The 17,395-nt window shown below is 49.9% G+C and overlaps 2 long non-coding RNA genes across 6 annotated transcripts in view; one reads left to right on the top strand and one right to left on the bottom strand.

Annotated features, from left to right (window-relative positions):
- The window catches only part of LOC123277992 (uncharacterized), an 85,967-nt gene that overhangs the window by 44,154 nt on the left and 24,418 nt on the right, over positions 1–17,395 (top strand). The window contains exons 5-6 of one of the 2 annotated variants that reach the window (XR_011493634.1): positions 5,520–7,709; positions 8,224–10,158. The exons of the other annotated variant lie outside the window; for it this stretch is intronic. This is a non-coding gene — a long non-coding RNA (uncharacterized lncRNA). Of the gene's footprint in view, positions 1–5,519; positions 7,710–8,223; positions 10,159–17,395 lie in introns of those variants that run through there. 2 annotated transcript variants of the gene reach the window in all.
- Positions 6,989–17,395, bottom strand: part of LOC106836376 (uncharacterized) — an 89,341-nt gene continuing 78,934 nt past the window's right edge. For all 4 annotated transcript variants that reach the window (XR_011493628.1, XR_011493623.1, XR_011493626.1 and 1 more), the window contains one exon: positions 6,989–7,123. This is a non-coding gene — a long non-coding RNA (uncharacterized lncRNA). The remainder of the gene's footprint in view (positions 7,124–17,395) is intronic.

The raw sequence follows: 17,395 nt of genomic DNA, 5'->3' as shown, positions 1-17,395 counted from the left end.
TTTCAGTCTCAGCCTGGTTGGTTCCGGCTCTGCTCTAGGGCAGAGCTTTGGCTCCTGGCCAACTATAACAGCCTTTGGGGGCTGTGTCCATCCCCAGGGGGAACTAGGTACAAAGCATGGTGGACCCTTTGTGGAAAGAGGGTCTCAGAAGAGGCTTGTGAAGAAACAGGACCCCTAAGCTGCCCCCGAAGGGGAAGTCTCCTTGGCAGGCACAATGATGAGCGCTGGAGTTGGGCTGCGTTGCACTACTGATCTCCTCTTGCAAATTACAAGCCGTGGCTCTGGACCCAGAATTCCTGGTTTCCAACCAATTGGCCAAATCCAGTAGCCCTGGACCAGGTGCACCAGGAGGAGGCCACTTTTGAGAAGGTAGCTTCCAGGAATAAATCCTCTTGGGAAACTCTGCAGGCAGCTTAAACCTCAAGAAAACGACTCATTAGGAGCTGGGGAGCTGTTAATTGCGCTGTCCAGCCAAGATGCAGTGCTGCCATGCCAGCCTGATGAAAAATAATGAGGTCACTAGAAGTTCCAGCTCCCTCCCTGTCTGCCCAGGTTCCCCCCCTCCCCTGTGGCCCTGCTGCCCAGAGACCCTTGCTGTGGTGTTCAGGGACCTGTCCTTGAGCAAGCATATTCTCAGAAGGAACACACAGAACCCCGCAAAGGGTTATTTCGCTGAATTGTAAATGTATTCATTCAAAAGTTATGTTGACAAAGGTTATTATAAAGATTAAATCACAGAGAATTACTACTCATCCCTTCTTAGAAAAGTATGAATGCTCAAGAAATTCATCCTGTCTTGGAAAAGCTGTGACTTTCAGTTACCATGGCAACATCCACCTCCTCTCCATCCTGATCCTACACAGGAGTGGGCCAGTTGCAGGCTAGAGAACAGTGTGGTGGGGCAGAAAGACCACTGCAGTGGTAGCCAGGAGGCCTGTTCCAGCCCCGCTCTGATGCTAACCAGCCCCTCTTAGCTGCTGAAACAGGAGTGAAGAACTAGAGATCTCAAAAGTCTTTTGTAGCAGGAACAGATAATTCTACGGCAAATTATCTGAGTGCAGGGGACATGAGACCCTTTGAAGGGGATCTAGCATGTGAAACCACTTGGTACCAAGTGCATCCTCCCGCAGTGTGCGTTAAGGTGGGAAGTGGGGCCCCCAGCTCATTGAGGAAGGTGGAGTGGGGCAGAGGCCTTCTCTCTGCTCTTGGCCACCAGGGGGCAGCACCTAACCCATACTCAGACAACTGGCGCCCTCTCTCCTGAGACTTGGAATCTGGAGAGTGACTCAAGAGGTGGGCTCAGGTAGAGGTTATGCAGGGTGGCAGCAGCTGAGTTGCCAACTCTCTCGCTGTGATGGGGAGTGTTCAGTGGTGCCAACAGTGATGTCTCAATCAAGCTTTTTCTGTGGCGTGGATGTGACTGTGTTCTCACTGTTAACTTCCATGGTCTTGCCTTTTTTCGCCCCTTCTTGTTCAATGTTGTAAGCAACCCCATACCTCCAGTAGGGTTTTGGTGTTTTCTCTTTAGTTGGCCAGAGTTGATTTCTGTTGTTTGCAACCAGGAATCTCAATCAGAACCTTGCAGAACTAATTACCCTGCAGTTTGCTGCTCAAGATTGAAACCATTTTAAGGTTTCACCTAATGCCAAGGCTTTCTATGGTTTCAAGGAGGATGCTGACATCAGCCATACCTCAACCCAAGGCGACCACACAGACAGCACCTCAGCTGCCAGCTTTGCTCAATTGGCAGTGGCCACATGGGTCACTGTGTTGAGGAGGATTCTGAAGCTAAAACTCATGAGCAATGTCTGCCAATGGGGAGAGGGTAGGGAGTGACTTGCCCCTACCAAGCAGATGCTTTCCATGCCTGAACTCAAAGAGGGAATGTCAGGGGGTTGGGGAGATATGCTTTGTGGTGGTTGTGGGGTGTCCCAAATCCCCTCGACTTTCCTGGTTCCATGGAAGGCAGCTGAGCTTCCTTTGTCCTCGTTCTCTGGCAGGACAGCCTTTCTGCCAAACCAAAGATCAGACTAGAATCCCTTATGGGAACTGGCACAGAAAGATGCAGTGTGAGCTGCTTCACTGACCGCGGCTCAGAGGCTACCAGCCCATGGAGTCAGACGTCAGAGCTGGAAGGGCCCTTAGAGGTCGTCCACTCCAACTCCCAATTCACAGATGGGCAAACTGAGGCCTGGAGAGGGAAGGGATGACTTGTCCCTGCCTCCACAGTCAGTTCAGAGGCAGTTTGGGGTTTCACACATCAGTTGGCTCTTGGCCAGCGTGCTTCCCACATGACCACCATCTCATCCACTCAGCTTCCTCCCTACTTTTAATCACCTGTATCTTTGGAACATCTCATGGTATTAGTTTCCTACAGCTGGTGTAACAAATTACCAAAACTTCGTGGCTTAAAACAACACAAATTTATCTGAGTTCTGTGGGGCAGAAGCTGACACAGGTCTCACTGGGCCAAAATCCAGATGTCAGCAGGGCTACTTCCCTTCTGGAGGCTGCAGGGAAGAATCCATTTCCGTGTCTTTTCTGGGGTCTGGTGGCCGCTCACATTCCTTGGCTCACGGCCCCCTCCCTCCATCGTCAGAGCCAGCAATGGCTGGTTGACTTTTTCTCACATCACCTCACTCTGACACTGACTCTTCTGCCTCTTTCTTCTACCTTTAAGGACCCTTGTGGTTACTTTGGGCCCAATCAGATAATCTAGGATAATCTCCTTATTTTAAGGTTAGCTGGTTAGCAGTCTTAATTCTATCTGAGACCATAACTCCCCTTTGTCATGTAGGGTAACATTTACAGTTTCCAGGGGTGAGGACAGGGACGTCTTCAGGGGCCATTATTCTGCCCTCCACATCCACTTTCTCTCTGGGGTCAGGGTTTCTCATCCTACACAGTCATTCCTTTGATCCTGTTACTTGTCTCCAGGTGCTGCCCATTTCTCCTTTTGGATTTTGTGTTAAGCTCTTCAGAGGAAGATCTATTCTTACTGCTTCCCATCCATCAGCATCCACTCATTCTTTTTTTAAATTGAGATATAATTTGCATGCCATAATACTCATTCCTTTAAAGTATACAATTTAGCGGTTTGTAGTGTATTCACTCTAGTGTGCAACTGCCACCACTATCTAATTCCAGAACATTTTCATCGTCCTAAAAAGAAACCCCATATCCAACAGCAGTCAGTTCTAATTCCCCACTTCCTCAGCTTCTGGCAACTACTAATCTACTTTCTGTCTCTGTGGATTTACCTAGTCTATCCTGGACATTTCACGTAAATGTAATCATAGAATATGTGACCGTTCGTGTCTGGCTTCTTTCACTTAGCATGATGTTTCCAAGCTTCACTCGCTCTTAAATACCTTGCAACCTGGCTTCTGTGAACCGGCCCCATGCTTCACTTGCTGAGCCTCCCAGACGCCTGTGACGCAGTCCCAAATCCCACGGCCTGTCTCAACCGTCAGTCAGTCACTGGCTGTATCCTCCTCTTTAGCACATTCAATTCTTGGCCTTCTCCTTCTACTTCCATGCTCTTGCTTCTTCTCCTCTGGCCCTAGCCTCCTCTTGTCTTCTGAAAGGAGCTGCCCCTACTGGCCAGCCCTGGGCTCTCTGCTGTTTCCTGCATCCCAGAGGTTCCAGCAGTCTGTGAGCGGGCTTTGTGGTGGGACCCTCTGAGATTATAGACAACATTTGTGCACGTATCCACAACTTCCATCAGCTTCTCAAATGGATCTATGGATAGTAATGTGTTAAAAATCATGGCTATCTAATCTTTCTGCTTTGAGAGCTGAGTTAGCCAAGACTCTTTGGGTTGCAAGTAACAGAACCTAACAAGCTGAGTTGAACAAAAAGGGAATTTAATGATTTACGTGCCCAGAGTAGCTCAAAGAACTGCAGGCAACGCAGCGGCTTTGGGGGTTGTGGGGACTGAATTCAGGAAGACGTCGCTGTCAGGATTTTCTGTTTCTCAGTTCTGCTGGCCCCCACTTGGCTTATTCTCTCCAGCAAATTAGCTTTCTTCACATATCACAGAAGATGGCACCTGGCAGCCCTCGGTTCCTTCCCGCTCCGGAACTCAAAGACCAAGCCTTTCTTCAACTCCAAATTAGAAGTCCTGAGGGAGGACCCTGTGTGCCCTGTGCTGGGTCCTACACTCACCGCTGGAGCCATCGCAGGGCCAAGGGAGTTATGTGCTGGGATTAAGTGGGTCTAACAGTAGGCTTCTTGTCTACCCCTGTACCCTGTGGGGCAGGGTGCAGTGATGGCGGTCCTGTCAGATGCCTGTGGTGGGAGTAGAGGAGGAGCAGTTCTTCAAAGGGGTGTGTGTGACAGTGAAAAATGGCAGATGTCTCCTACAAGAGCTCGCCCACTGCTTCCATGACTACTGCTGTGTGGCTGACTCCTACAGCCCTCAACCACTAGATGCCTATGATGTCTACCTGGCTGGCCCACTGGCATCCCCAAACTGAGCATCTCCCATCTTTGTCAATGGCACCACTCCCCGGCAAGTCTCCCACGCTTCTCCCAGTTCCTTGCTCTCATGAATGGCTGTTCCCCATCCCTATCTAGGTAGTTGCCAAGTCCGACTGATCTTAGCACTTTCAACATCTTTCTCAGCGTTGTTCTCATTCCCAGCACCCCCTCTCTAGGTCGGACCCTCAGTGCCTGCCTACGCCACCCTCCCAATCTCTTAGTGATTCTCTCGGCCTCAAGGCAGATTCAGACACCATCTATGGAGCCCGCTCTATGCCGGACATGTGCTGAGCATCACTATTTTTTAATCCTCATAACAATTCCATGAGTGGACAGTGTTACCACCATTTCACAGGTTAGGAAAGTGAGCCTCACTAAAGTAAGGACTTGCCGAAGGAGCACGGGTGGTGGAAGGGGGATTTGAACTTGGGTCTCCAATTCCAAGTACAGCGTCTATTCTCGCTCCTCTCCACTGCCTTTCCAAACAGCTGCTGAGTGAATTTGTGAAAGATTGCTTTATGCTGATGTCTTTCCTCTGGCTCCTACAGCTCTTCTGAAAGCTTTGCAGCCCTGGGCCCTGCCCATCACTCATAAAGGGAGGCGCTGCTGAGCTCACGCCGATATCTGGGCTTCCCTGAGAGCTGTGGGGCCCCTGTGTCCCACTGGGTGCCTGGGGGTGTGGCCGGGGGGCGGGGAAGGAAGCCTGTTTCCAAAAAGAGTTAAGCAGAAGAATCCAGTGTTAAGAAGTGATCACTGGGTACTTGATAACAAGTAAACATCTGATAAGTTTACTTATCAGATAGCTATAGGGTGTGATAGTTATATGATATGATAGTTACATGATGTTGTATGGTATGATAGTTACATGATAGTTATATGATATGATAGTCATATGACAGTTAGTCAGAGCCCTGGGGTGGGGGTGGGGCAGGCATGTGGCCGCATTGTCCTGGCTGCCCCTGGAGACGGGGTCCCCTTCTCTGGGCTGCTTGCACAGGCTCCGTTGTTCGTCTGCTTGTTTACATGTTTGTTTTCAGTCTCTCCCCAGTCCCCCAGAGTAAGCTCCAGGCGAGGACCTTGCCTGTCTCCCTCTGGGCCGGTGCCGGACGTGGGAGCAGGTGCCTGATGCACACTCCGCTGGATGAGATGGAGGGGTGAGGAAGAGTTTCTGCTAAAGTCCTAGAATGAGATATTTTGAATAGTTTTCACGTCTGGTTATTCCACTGGAGTGACAGTTTATTTTCTACTGAGTGGACCAAGTGTGCCCAAACAGGGCAAACCTCCGCCCACCGGGCCTCGACCCGGTTCCTGAAGCCTCCTGGGAGAGCCACGGTTCGCTCCTGTGTGGGACGGGGCTGCCCTCACTGACCTTGGACGAGGGGTGTTTGCAGCGGCAGCTTAGCAGCCATTGATCTTGACTTGATTAAGCTGGCGTTCTGAAAAAGAGAACTACAGGAACAGGGACAAAAACCCCCTGTGTATTGAGGATTTCACACCATCCATTCACCCCCTTTGCTCCACACATCTAGTTCGTGTGTGCTTTAAAAAAATAAACAAACAATTAATGAATTACTGTTCAGAGAGAAGAGGAAAGCGTCCAAATTTCTCTCAGCAGGGGGCCGATGGCTGCCCAGGGCCCAGAGGGGCGCTCCTAGCCCCCACTGGGCTCAGCTGGAGGGGTCTGTCCAGCTCCTGGAGTGGGCAGCTGATCAGGGCTGGGGGCGCTGGGGTCTCCTCAGCAACTGTAAATGCTTTGGATCTGCTTTTTTTTTTTTTTTTTTTTTTGCGGCAGATCTAGCACTTGGCAGGGCCCCTGGAAAGAGCAGAAAACTTCGTTCTCTTCTTGGCTCTGCCTGGCTGAGCTTGACTGGGCAAGTGACCTCACTTTTGGGGCCTCAGATCACTCATCTGTAAAATGAGGGGGTTGGACAAGAACAGTGGTTTCCAAACCTTTATTCTTTTGCCCTGGAATTTTTTCTTTAAACAAAAGTGAACTGGGCCACCTCTCCCCCTATGAAACATTAAAACAAAGTTGGAAAAACAGATGGGGCAGAGAGAGGCAGCATGGTCCCACCTCCACCCCTAATCTCCCATCTGAGAGGGGGGCTCCATGGAATCCCCTAGCTTCTGTGGTACACAGTTTGAAAACCACTTCAGGCTCCCAACCAGCTCTAATTGGAGTTGCTCCTCATCAGAAGGAGCCTAATGCTTGTAGCAGTTAGGAATTGCGTATGGCTGCTAGTAATAGGAACTTGACAAATAAGGGCTTAAGCAGATTAGGAGGTTATTTATTTATTCATTTATTTGATAACAAGAAGTCCAAAAGCAGGCACTCCAGAGCTGGTATGGCAGCTCCACAGCATTGTCTTGGAGAAGAGGTCCAGGCTCTTTTTATTTTTCTAGTCCATCATTCTGAGTGCATGGCTGTCATCCTCAAATTTGGCTCGTGGTCAAAATATGGCTGCTGAAGCTCCAGACATCACACTCACATTCTAAACGAGAAAGAAAGGAGGAAGGGGAGAAGAGTAGACAGGCATATGCCTATTCAGTCTAGTCCCTTTAAAAATCTTTCCTGGGAGCATTACCGGGGATTCCAGCTGGTGTCTCCTTGGCAAGAACTGTGTCACATGCCTACTTCTGGCTGCAAGGAAACCCAGAAAACATTATCATTATTTTTTAAACTGAGGTATCTTGGCATCCAGCATAAAACCAGGGTTCTTCTAATAAGGATGATGAAGAAAACAGATACTGGTAGAAAAACTACCACAACATCTAACATCCATTGAGCACTTACCAAGCACCAGACAGCCTGTGGAGAGCTTTCCATGCATTATCTCATGTAATTCTCCTAACTGCCCAGTGAGGCCGACATTCATCATTCCCATTTTATAGCTGAGGATGTTGAGACACAGAAAAGTTAAAGGACTTGGCCAAGGTGCTGGAGCAAATAAGTGATGAAGCTGGGGTATCAAGCCCAGCACTAGGATGCTGGAGTCCCAACCCTTAACCACCAGATTACACCAATACGGTGAAGACTATAAAGTAAATGACCTCCGAGGCCTTTCAATGCTGTTTCAGCATCTTTGGAAAAAAAGGGAGACACGCAGAACTCTACACACAGCGCTGGGCCTGGCTTTCCTGCTCCTTTGCAGTTTCTGTGTCGTCTTTCTCCCAGTAACGGAGGCGGCGGTGACAGACTGAATTGGCTATGATGCGTTTACCAGAAGGTAAGTATTTTCGATACGGTTTGGAGGGAGTTCAGGGGAATGTTTTCAGAGACTTGACTTGCAGGATGATTTATGAAGCAAGATGAAAAGAGCTAAATATATAAGGGCTGGCACCGTATAAAAAGTGAGAAAGGGAGGGAGGAAGGCAGCCCACAAGTGAAACTCAGAGAGCCCTGAGTGTTCCAGAAATCTGTGGAAGGGCTGCGGCAGCACGAGGCAAAGGGGTTCACGATCCAGAGCCAGTTGACAAAGGAAAAACAGCGAGCCCTCGGCTCTGTCCACCAGACGATTCTTCAGCGCTCCCGCTGCCATCAGCTCTGTGATGGGAGGTGCAGGTGGCTCCTGCAAGGCCGGAAGTGGAGCTGCGTGCTAGGGGATAATCGCTGGGTAGAACTCAGAAGCTTGGTCTCCCCGGGGGAATAGGCAGTGCCTTTAAGTCGAGCTTATATTTACAGACCGCTTTTGCAGCATTTTCCTCTTTCAATCATCACAACAATGTCATCCTGTTTTGCAGATGAGAACTCTAAGGCAGAGCTGGCTCAAGGGGCTTCAAGGTCAGGTGATATCACACCCACCCACCCCCAAGTCCGTGGCAGATCCAGGAATGCCGACAGTATCTTCGCTCAGTATAGACGCTGGCTCATAATAAGAGCACAATTAATGCCACTTCTTTGTATGTAATGTAGCCGTAACCAAATCCATGGACACATCCGCTGGTCAGTCAGGATTTCTCTTAAGAGAAGTTCAGCTTCAGTTTCAGTTCATTCATCAGGAGAAAGACTTACTGAATAGCAAGTGGGCTCATGCCCCGCTGAGTCTAAGGAGTAACGCAGACTCAATTCTCATGCGCCAACACGGGAGGAGGCAGCTGCCAACCTGGGATTGTATTTTGTGATTGAATCATTTCTTGTTGTAAGGGAGCTTTCTGGGCTTTGGGTAACATTCTATATCCTGATCCACTTGTGAAAAGTCATTGAGGTTTATTATTTGCATACTTTTTATTGAAGTATACTAAATACACAGAAAGTTTCTTTTAAAAAAAGTGGCATCTTCAACAATGTAAAGTCCTAAATTGGATTCTGGTTAAGACTGTGATGTGGCAGAGGCCACTAGGTGTCTCCCAATTTCGCTCTCCCTCTCCTTCTTAGGAGAAGCCTCCTGATTTATTTACTTACTTTTTTTGTGAGGAAGATTGGCTCTGAGCTAACATCCATTGCCAATCTTTCTCTTTTGCTGAGGAAGATTGTCCCTGAGCTAACATTGCTGCCTGTCTTCCTCTATTTTGTATGTGGGACGCTGCCACAGCATGGCTTGATGAGCGGTGCTACGTCTCCACCCAGGATCCGAACCCATGAACCCAGGGCTGCCAAAGTGGAGCGCACAAACTCAACCACTATACCACTGGCCCAGCCCCAACCTCCTGAGTTTTAACTGGGCACAGGGCCAGCTGGAATAAAAACTCCATCTTCTAGCTTCTCTGGCAACTAGGTATGGCCTTGTGACTAAGTCTGGCCAATGAGATATACAGCACAGTGCAATTTTCAAGAAGTCACCCTAAGGCAGGTGGCATGCCCTTCTTTTGTTCTCTTCTTCTTGCTGGCTTGAAAGTAGATAAGATGGCTGGAGCTTGGCAGCTATCTTAGTCCAGGAAGTGGAAACTGCTATAGACAACGGCACACAGGACAGCTGGTTAGCATCCTGGAGTTCTCAAGCAGCCCTGAACTGTTTTCCTCCAGATCTCTTTTTACAACGATGAATAAGCTTCTACCTCACTTAAGTAACTTTGGGGTATTCTGCTATTTGTAGCCAGACTTAATCCCAATTTCTATGAATGATGGGTACCAAATTCAGGTTATTTTGCAAAGAGAGAGGAGAGAATGTGATCAGCTTCAACTCTGTTGGTAAAACCTTTGTGTCTTAAGCTGAATGGTAGGCATACAGGTGTTAATTATATTGTACACTTTTTTTGTATATCTAAGTATCACGTGTTGAATCTTTTAAAAAGACACTGGTAGAAAAGTGTCAAAGCAAAACCATGAGACACGCAGAACAGAGAAGCAAATGGTGACAACTTTTGGCCTCCCCGAGGCTCTGCATCGGGATTAGCTTAGGTGTTAGGGTCTGAGTGCAGCCTTGGAATAAACCTCATGGAAAGAGTAGCCAAGACTTGAAGGGGCAGGGGAGGGGTTCAGCCCACGGGTAGCAAACCCAGTGTTTGGAAGCGAAAAGGACTGGGCACGTTCCCTCCCCCACACGGCCCAGACCCCCTGCTGGGTCAGGTCAATAGGAAGCTCTCACCACAGACAAGTTTGAGGGTCTCTTGACCCCACCCACCCGCCGCATCCCTCTGCTCTCCAACCCCCACCTGCATTTCAACGGGGTCAAAAGTGTACTTTAAAAAACCACATTTCCATTGCAACAAATTCAACCAGATGTGATTAAAGTAAAACGTGGACATACCCGCCTCCTCCGATCTAATCCTGCCCCTCAGAGCTGGCCATGCCGAACAGTACAGCGAGCATGTGGCTGTTGGCAAAGCCAGATTAAAGGCTGGAACCCCAGGGAGACCAGGCAGACGTCATCAGCCATGGGCGTCCTCTGCCTGGGTACAGCCTGCAGATCCTGTAGGCCGCAGCGCCTGGGGAAGGGCTTCTGCTGTTGGGGGGCAGGTTGAGGAACGCCTTGAACTTATAACTCAGGCTCACCCTGGGGTCAGGACAGTCCAGAAGAGGCAGACCTACTTCTTGCCTTGACCAGTCCTCAGCCTTTTGGCCACACCTCACCAGGTGAGGCCCCAGAACCCAGGAGGCTCCTTTCTCCCACCTTTGTGATTCTCTTTCATAAAAACGGCAGCAGCTCCAAGCACTCTGAGTACAATGGTGACAGACATGACAGAAACACACAGACGGACAGGCATTTTGTGGGATTATCTCTAGCCTGATGAATCACGTGTCAGGAAACTGGCACCCTGAATCTCTGAGCGTTCAAGGTTGCGACAGCAGGAACAGCTTGTGGTGACACGTGTGATGTGCTGTGCCGAGGTAACTGTACAATGGGACATCCCAATCATCTCTGTTTTGTTAGAGGGTATAAAAAGCCACACTCACTCCATTCCCTGGAAGAGACATGGAGACCACATTGTTGCAACAGAAATTGAGACAGAGCCTGGCAAAGGCTTTTTCTTGACTTTTCCAATCACAAACATAGAAAGACAGTTAGTCTCACTACTGAATTTCCTTTACTGAAAAGTTGGGAATGTTCTGGTCATTCAGACTCCTCATGTCTGACTCAATACTTGTAGTAACACTTACAGGCATCCAGAAGGTTGTTAAATGGATTTTTGCATGGATTATCTCATTAAATCCACATGTCAAATCCAAACATTTGGTAAATAGGTAAAATTATCCCCTAATTACAGATGAGCAAATTGAGGCTTCGAGAGCTTAAATCACTACCAGAAGGCACACAGCTAGTCAATGGTGGAGGGCACGTCTGTACTCAGGCAGGTTGACTTTAGTGCCAGAGCCCATGGGCTTAATCAGTGTGGTGTCCAGCGTCTCTGGAGTCCTAAGGGAGCCAGATTCAGTTTAGGTCCTGTGGAAGGGAGGGGAGGGCCTTTGTTACTGAAAGATCGGAAGGGTATCGTTAGAAGGGCAATTGGAACCAAGAGGCAGCCTCCTAGAATTTCTTGTCTTCTTGCGTCACGTAAGATGTTTTTGGCTGACAAAACAAGAACAAAACAAAACAACCAAAAAGACAACAAAAAAAAGACCTAACCAGTGATTTAAGCAGTAAAGAATATTTACTATCTCACATCACCAGAAGTCCAGAGATTGAGGTGGCTCCAGGGTTGGTGAACTTAGCAGTTCAATATCACATGCAAGACTTCAATGGCAAGTTGAACCCAGGGTCTTGCCATGTTTTTGCTCTGCCATTGTCAGCAGAGTAACCTTTGAAAGCTTGTCCCTCATGGTGACAAGATGGCTGCCATCAATCTCACACAACAATGTCCGAAAGTCAGAAGGTCAGAAGAACACGTATCTTTTCCTCATGTCCCTCGTGAAGAATAATGGGGCAGACTTCCTTTTATGTCTCCTTTTGTGCCATAACCATGCCTTCTGTTCATTCTTAAGTCAGTCACTGGCAAGGAGAATGGAATTATTACTGTGAATGTTTGATTCTTAAGTGTGGCTGCACATTAGACTCACCTGAGGAGCTTAAAGAAAAAGTAAGTACACCAAGGTCCCAGCCCCACAGACTCTGCTTTAACTGACCCCAGATGGGATCCATTCATGGGTATCTTTTTTTTTTTAAAGATTTTATTTTTTTTTCCTTTTTCTCCCCAAAGCCCCCCGGTACATAGTTGTATATTTTTAGTTGTGGGTCCTTCTAGTTGTGGCACGTGGGACGCCGCCTCAGTGTGGCTTGATGAGCAGTGCCATGTCCGTGCCCAGGATTCAAACCGACGAAACACTGGGCCACCTGCAGCGGAGTGCGTGAACTTAACCACTCGGCCACAGGGCCAGCCCCCATTCATGGGTATCTTTAAAATTTTCTCAGACACTCTAATGTGTACTCGGGGTTGAAAACCCCTTGTTTAGGGCAGTCAGGATCCCTCCCTGGGACTGAGGCCAGGGCCTGGGCCCCACCTGCCATGAAACACATGTCACTTGACTCCTGAACAGAACTGGGTTCTATTTAGCCAGAAAGAACATGGAAGTGTGGACCAGGGAAGGGGATGGCTGTTGGGTAGGCAGCCAACATCTGCCACGTCCCTGTACGTCTCCCTGTGCATGGAGGCCAGGATTCCGGCTGAGTTACAGCAGTTGAGAAATGTCTTCTTTTCTGGCTCATCAGATGCCTTCAATGATGCAATCACTAGGTGAGATCACACAAGGAAAGGGGAAAATGAGAGGAGGGCAGAAAGGCCCCTCTGGCTCAATTCTTTTGTAAATCATGGGGATGCCAAACTTCAGTCTTTGACCACAGGACAACTTAGAATGCAGATTCCTGGGCTCCGCTCCGGAGCTGTGGAACTAGAATGTCTGTGGGTGGGACCCAGTGATTGGCGTTTCAACAGGGGATTCCTGTACACTCTCAGGCTTGAGCACAGTTGAATTAGATGCAGCAGAAGCAAAGAAGAAGTGGTCAAAGTTTTCAACTTCTCCAGGGGGAAGAAGCTTGAATATTAGGTTTCTTATTTTCTTTTGGGTCCCAGTGATTCAGGAAGATGGGAAATGCTTGCCTTAAAGTTGGCTCATGGGCCCAAAAAGACTCAACTCTGAAAATTCATGTGATGATGACTATTGAGTTGCCTGGAGGTGTCCTCAGCACCAGGCCCAGTTTTCCAGCTGGGGAAGCCATTGTGTGCTGAGAAGAGGGATGGCAGGGAATGCCCACCCCGAGGAGGGCAAGGGCTGGTTTCTAGTTGCTATTGACAGTTCTCTCCTGGCTCTGCGTGCGTGCACGTGTGTAAGCATATGCATGGAGGTGTGTGGGTGGGGGTGGTCCTTTAAGGTTCTCATGAAATACTGGAAGTATTATGAATTGAACCCTACTCCTTGATAAGTGGATTCTTATTCTGGAACAAATGAAAGGGAAACAGGTAGCCGAACACACTGACTTTCCAGGTCCGGCCTGTCCCAGCTGTGGCCCTCAAGCTTCAAGGCCTCCAGCCTCCCCTCTAGTCTACACTGCATGATGGATGAATGTAACCACACCATGTCTCTGACCCCAGGATCTTCCCACCCCAGAACACCCACAAGTTCTCAACGATCTGCCCCCTTCCACGTCTCCAGCTACTTACCCCGCCGCCTGTTTCTCTGCTTCACTACACTCAACCCCTGGGGGTCCCCCTCTGCTCCACCACCTTGAACCCCTGGGGGTCACCCTCTGCTCCACCACACCGAACCCTCGTGGTTCCTGAATGCCTCCGTGCCATTGCTTTCCCTTCCCCCTCTGCCTGGCCAACTCTGAACTCGTTCTTTAATTCTTACATTGAGGTCCCCCATCCAGGAAGCCTGTCCTGATCCCTTCTTCTCAGGCAGGAATTCCCACTGCCACCCCTGGGCCCTGCCGGCGCTCTTGCAGATGTCCTTGGAAGCACTTGCAGCCCTTTAATAGGTGGATATGAGGATGTGTCTCCCCTGGCCCCGGAGAGCCCCTTGGGAAAGGACTTATCTCTATAGTCCCTAAGTTTCCTGGCTACCAGGGGACCATTAAGCGCTTGTTGACTGAATAACTAATGTTTGGCCCAAACAGCTGTTTCAAGCCGTAGCTCAGACATCTTTTGCTGCAGAAGAGTCTTGAACTTTCCGGGGAGCAAAAGCCCAGGGGAAGTAGGCTTCCTGTAGTCACCACCATCCTCTAACCTAACAAGTCACAAAAGCCAACCTCTGCTGGGCCGAGCCCTCTAAGAAATGGGAGAAGCTTCCAGAGCATGAGCTTGGCCTGCTGGGAAGGTGGAGGGCAGCCTCTTCCTTGAGGGCCTGGGAACCAACATGGAGGAGAGAAGGCGGGAAGGAGGGCAGGAGGAAGGGGAGGAGCCGGTGCTGAAGGCTTTCTAGGAGCCCCTGCTCTGTAGCAGCGTCTTCTCTTTCATCTCCCTGAAAGCACCTCGGAGTCGGTGTTGCTCTTCCCTCTGTTTCACAGACAACACTAACTGGGTGAGAGACCCTGCCCCACATTCCACAGTGGGGAAAGGAGGCCTGGCTTGGGTCAGTGTGTTTGTTTTTAGATGAGTGGAAGTTTGGGCCAGGGCATGCTATGACCTTCGCTTGTGGGAGCCAGCTGGACAGCGAGGCTGCTCACCTGTCTGGGAGACGGGTCCAACCTGAGCAGGAAGACAGCGGAGACACTTCCAGAACCTGGGTCACCTCCCGCAGGACAGGTCACGGCTCCCACGGCCCCACCCCAAGCTTGTCCCAGGGAGCCCAGGCCAACCTGGGGTCTGGTGACAAGCCACCAGAGCAGAGAGGGCAGTGTGGCAGGAAGAACACGACTGATTTATGGGCTCATTGTATGTAGATGAGCTGGAAGGAGCCCCCAGGTGCCCCCCTTGACCCTGAGCTCTGTCAACAGCTCTAGATGAGGAAGGTGCCACAACGTCACCCTCGTTCCCCTCACTGTGACTGTTATTGTTTCAGCTGTCTTGAGCAGAAGAAAGGAGAGCAAAGTAATCACAGGTGAAAAAGCACTAAATGAGATCAGTATTCAGTCTGGGATGGGTGTGTTTCAATAACTTCATGTTTGTGCCCCAGCATCCTTCTTAGAGTCATGTGGCGAGTGGCCAGCAGGAACAACCTGGAGAGCTCATTCAGTCTGTAATCCCAGGCCCCACCTCGGATGGCCTGACTCGGCACCTCAGGGCCGCCTGGGGTCTGGCCTCTAACAGGCCTCCTGGACATTGGCATGAGGAGCCAGGCCTGGAAGCCCCTTGGAGGAAGCCCTGCCTCAGGCTGACTGAGGACAAAATGCCAATTCCATCTCCCTCTCTCCTTCTTTATTTTTTTAAATTTTTTTTTTTTTTGAGGAAGGCGAGCCCTGATCCAACATCTGCTGCCAATCCTCCTCTTTTTGCTAAGTAAGACTGGCCCTGAGCTAACATCCATGCCCATCTTCCTCTACTTTATATGTGGGATGCCTACGATAGCACGGTTTGCCAAGCGGTGCCATGTCTGCACCCGGGATCCAAACCAGCGAACCCCGGGCCGCCGAAGTGGAACGTGTGCACTTAACCGCTGCACCACCGGGCCGGCTCTCCCTTGCTCCCTGTTGGTTTGGGGGTTTTTCTTCAGGGACCCCCCTTTCCCCCGCAGGGCAGTCTGTGCCTTGGTAGCCTCACAGAGGACCTTGAGTGCCATGGCCACAGAGAGGAGAATTCACACAAACATAACGGCCGGATGGAAGGTTCTTCCCTCAGAGAGGTTCTGTGTTTACTGCAGCGGCTGGGCCAGCAGCCCTCCCTCACCAGCAGCATCTCCAGTCACTGCCCTTCCCTCCCTGGGGCAGGACACACTGGTTTGACATAGCGGAGGCAGCCTTTTGCTGGAGTCATAAGACCATTCTTGGATCCAGGAGTTCGGAAAGAAGAGAGGAAGGAGGGAGAGAGGGAGGGGGCAGAATGCATGGACAGAGAGAAAGTGTCTACAGAGAAAGCCTCCTGGCCCGAGCGGGGCTTCCTAGGGAACCAGTCGCTGAGCCAGCCTGCCCATCACGCCTGTTTCTAAGCCAGACCAGCACAGTCTGGGGCCTGGTCTGCTTCTAGCTGCCCATCGCCCCCTGACTCTGCTCACGCCCCTGGTGCCCTGCCAGCACACGGGCCCTCAGCCTGGGTCTGCACTCACCACGGAGCTCCGCTTACTGAGGCCTGGCCGTGACCTCATCATCTGCTCCCAGTGTCTCTTTGAGATTTGTGGCCTTATCCTCATTTTTCCGATGGGTAAACTGAGGCTTAGAAAGTTATGCCGAAGGTCATGCTGACAAGTAACAACTTAGATTGGATTTGAACCCTGCTTGTCTGACTCATGTTCTTAACCTTGGCGCCTCCCATAAACTGTTTTGACTTATTTAGACTAAAAGAGAATGTTTGAGTTAGTAGATTTGTTGATTTGACCTTGGACTGCTGCAGGAACACGTAAGGTTTGGCTGCGTACCCGGCGCCCAGTAAACATGCGGCGATTGTCAGCGAGTAGAATAATTAAACGACGAATTACATAATAGGAACCGCTTTCAAGGGGGGCCTGAGGTTTGACAGAGGAAGCTTAGCCTCTCACACACAGCTCCGCGGGGAGGGTGCCAAGTTTGCAGGCTGGCTCCCTGACCCTGCTGGTTTCCCTTGCCCCTCACTCAATAATAGTGAGGAGTACTGGTAACACCCCCCACACATTGTTAGAGCAGCTTCCAACTACTTTTACTTAATTCTTACTGCAAGCTGGTGAGATGGGAAGAGGAACACATTTTGTTCTCAGTTAGCAAGACAGAGAAATTGAAGCCCAGATGGGTTAAGTGACTCTCCCAAAGTAACACAGCCATTTTGAAGCTGAGCCGGGACAAGGCCTGCTAGTCCTCTTCCTCCTCACCCAAGCAGGAGATGTGCATCTAGAGATGGCCAGTAGCACAGTTTTCTAGAGCGGGGGGACCCTTCAGGGACCACCTGGTCCAAGCCCCTCACTTTACAGGTGACAGAGCTGAAGAGGAGAGAGTCAGAATGAGTCCAAGTTCACAGAGCTCGCTGGAGGCTAACAGGTGTGTGCTAGTAAGTCTAGAAAAGAAGGCGCACGCCTGGAGAGGAGAGATTTTTGAAGTTAGCTGACCTGCCACTTAGCTGAGTGACTTTGGGCAAATGACTTCACCCCACTGAGCCTCAGTTTCCTCATCTGCCAAATGGAAACAGTAATGCCTGCCTTGCATAGCAGTTCAAAGGTTAAATGTATGTGAAGTACTGAGCCCAGGCCTGGGCCACAGTGAGCACTTAGTGAGTGATTATTATTATTAATGTTGTTAGTGCCACTATTAGTATACATTTTTGTCTCCTCCAAGCATCCTGCAGAGTGCTGGAATGCACCTCTGTCCCCAGCTCTGCATCTCTGGTGCCCAGACATTGCCTGGCATGAAGCTGGCAATTGGTAAAGGGCCGTTGGGTTGAACTCAAGACTTGTTATTCTTCATTGTTATGTGGCTCTTCA

The sequence above is a fragment of the Equus asinus genome, chromosome 2, assembly GCF_041296235.1.
Source record: "Equus asinus isolate D_3611 breed Donkey chromosome 2, EquAss-T2T_v2, whole genome shotgun sequence".
NCBI classification, from domain to species: Eukaryota; Metazoa; Chordata; class Mammalia; order Perissodactyla; family Equidae; genus Equus; species Equus asinus.
This window is presented reverse-complemented; position numbering and strand designations above follow the sequence as displayed.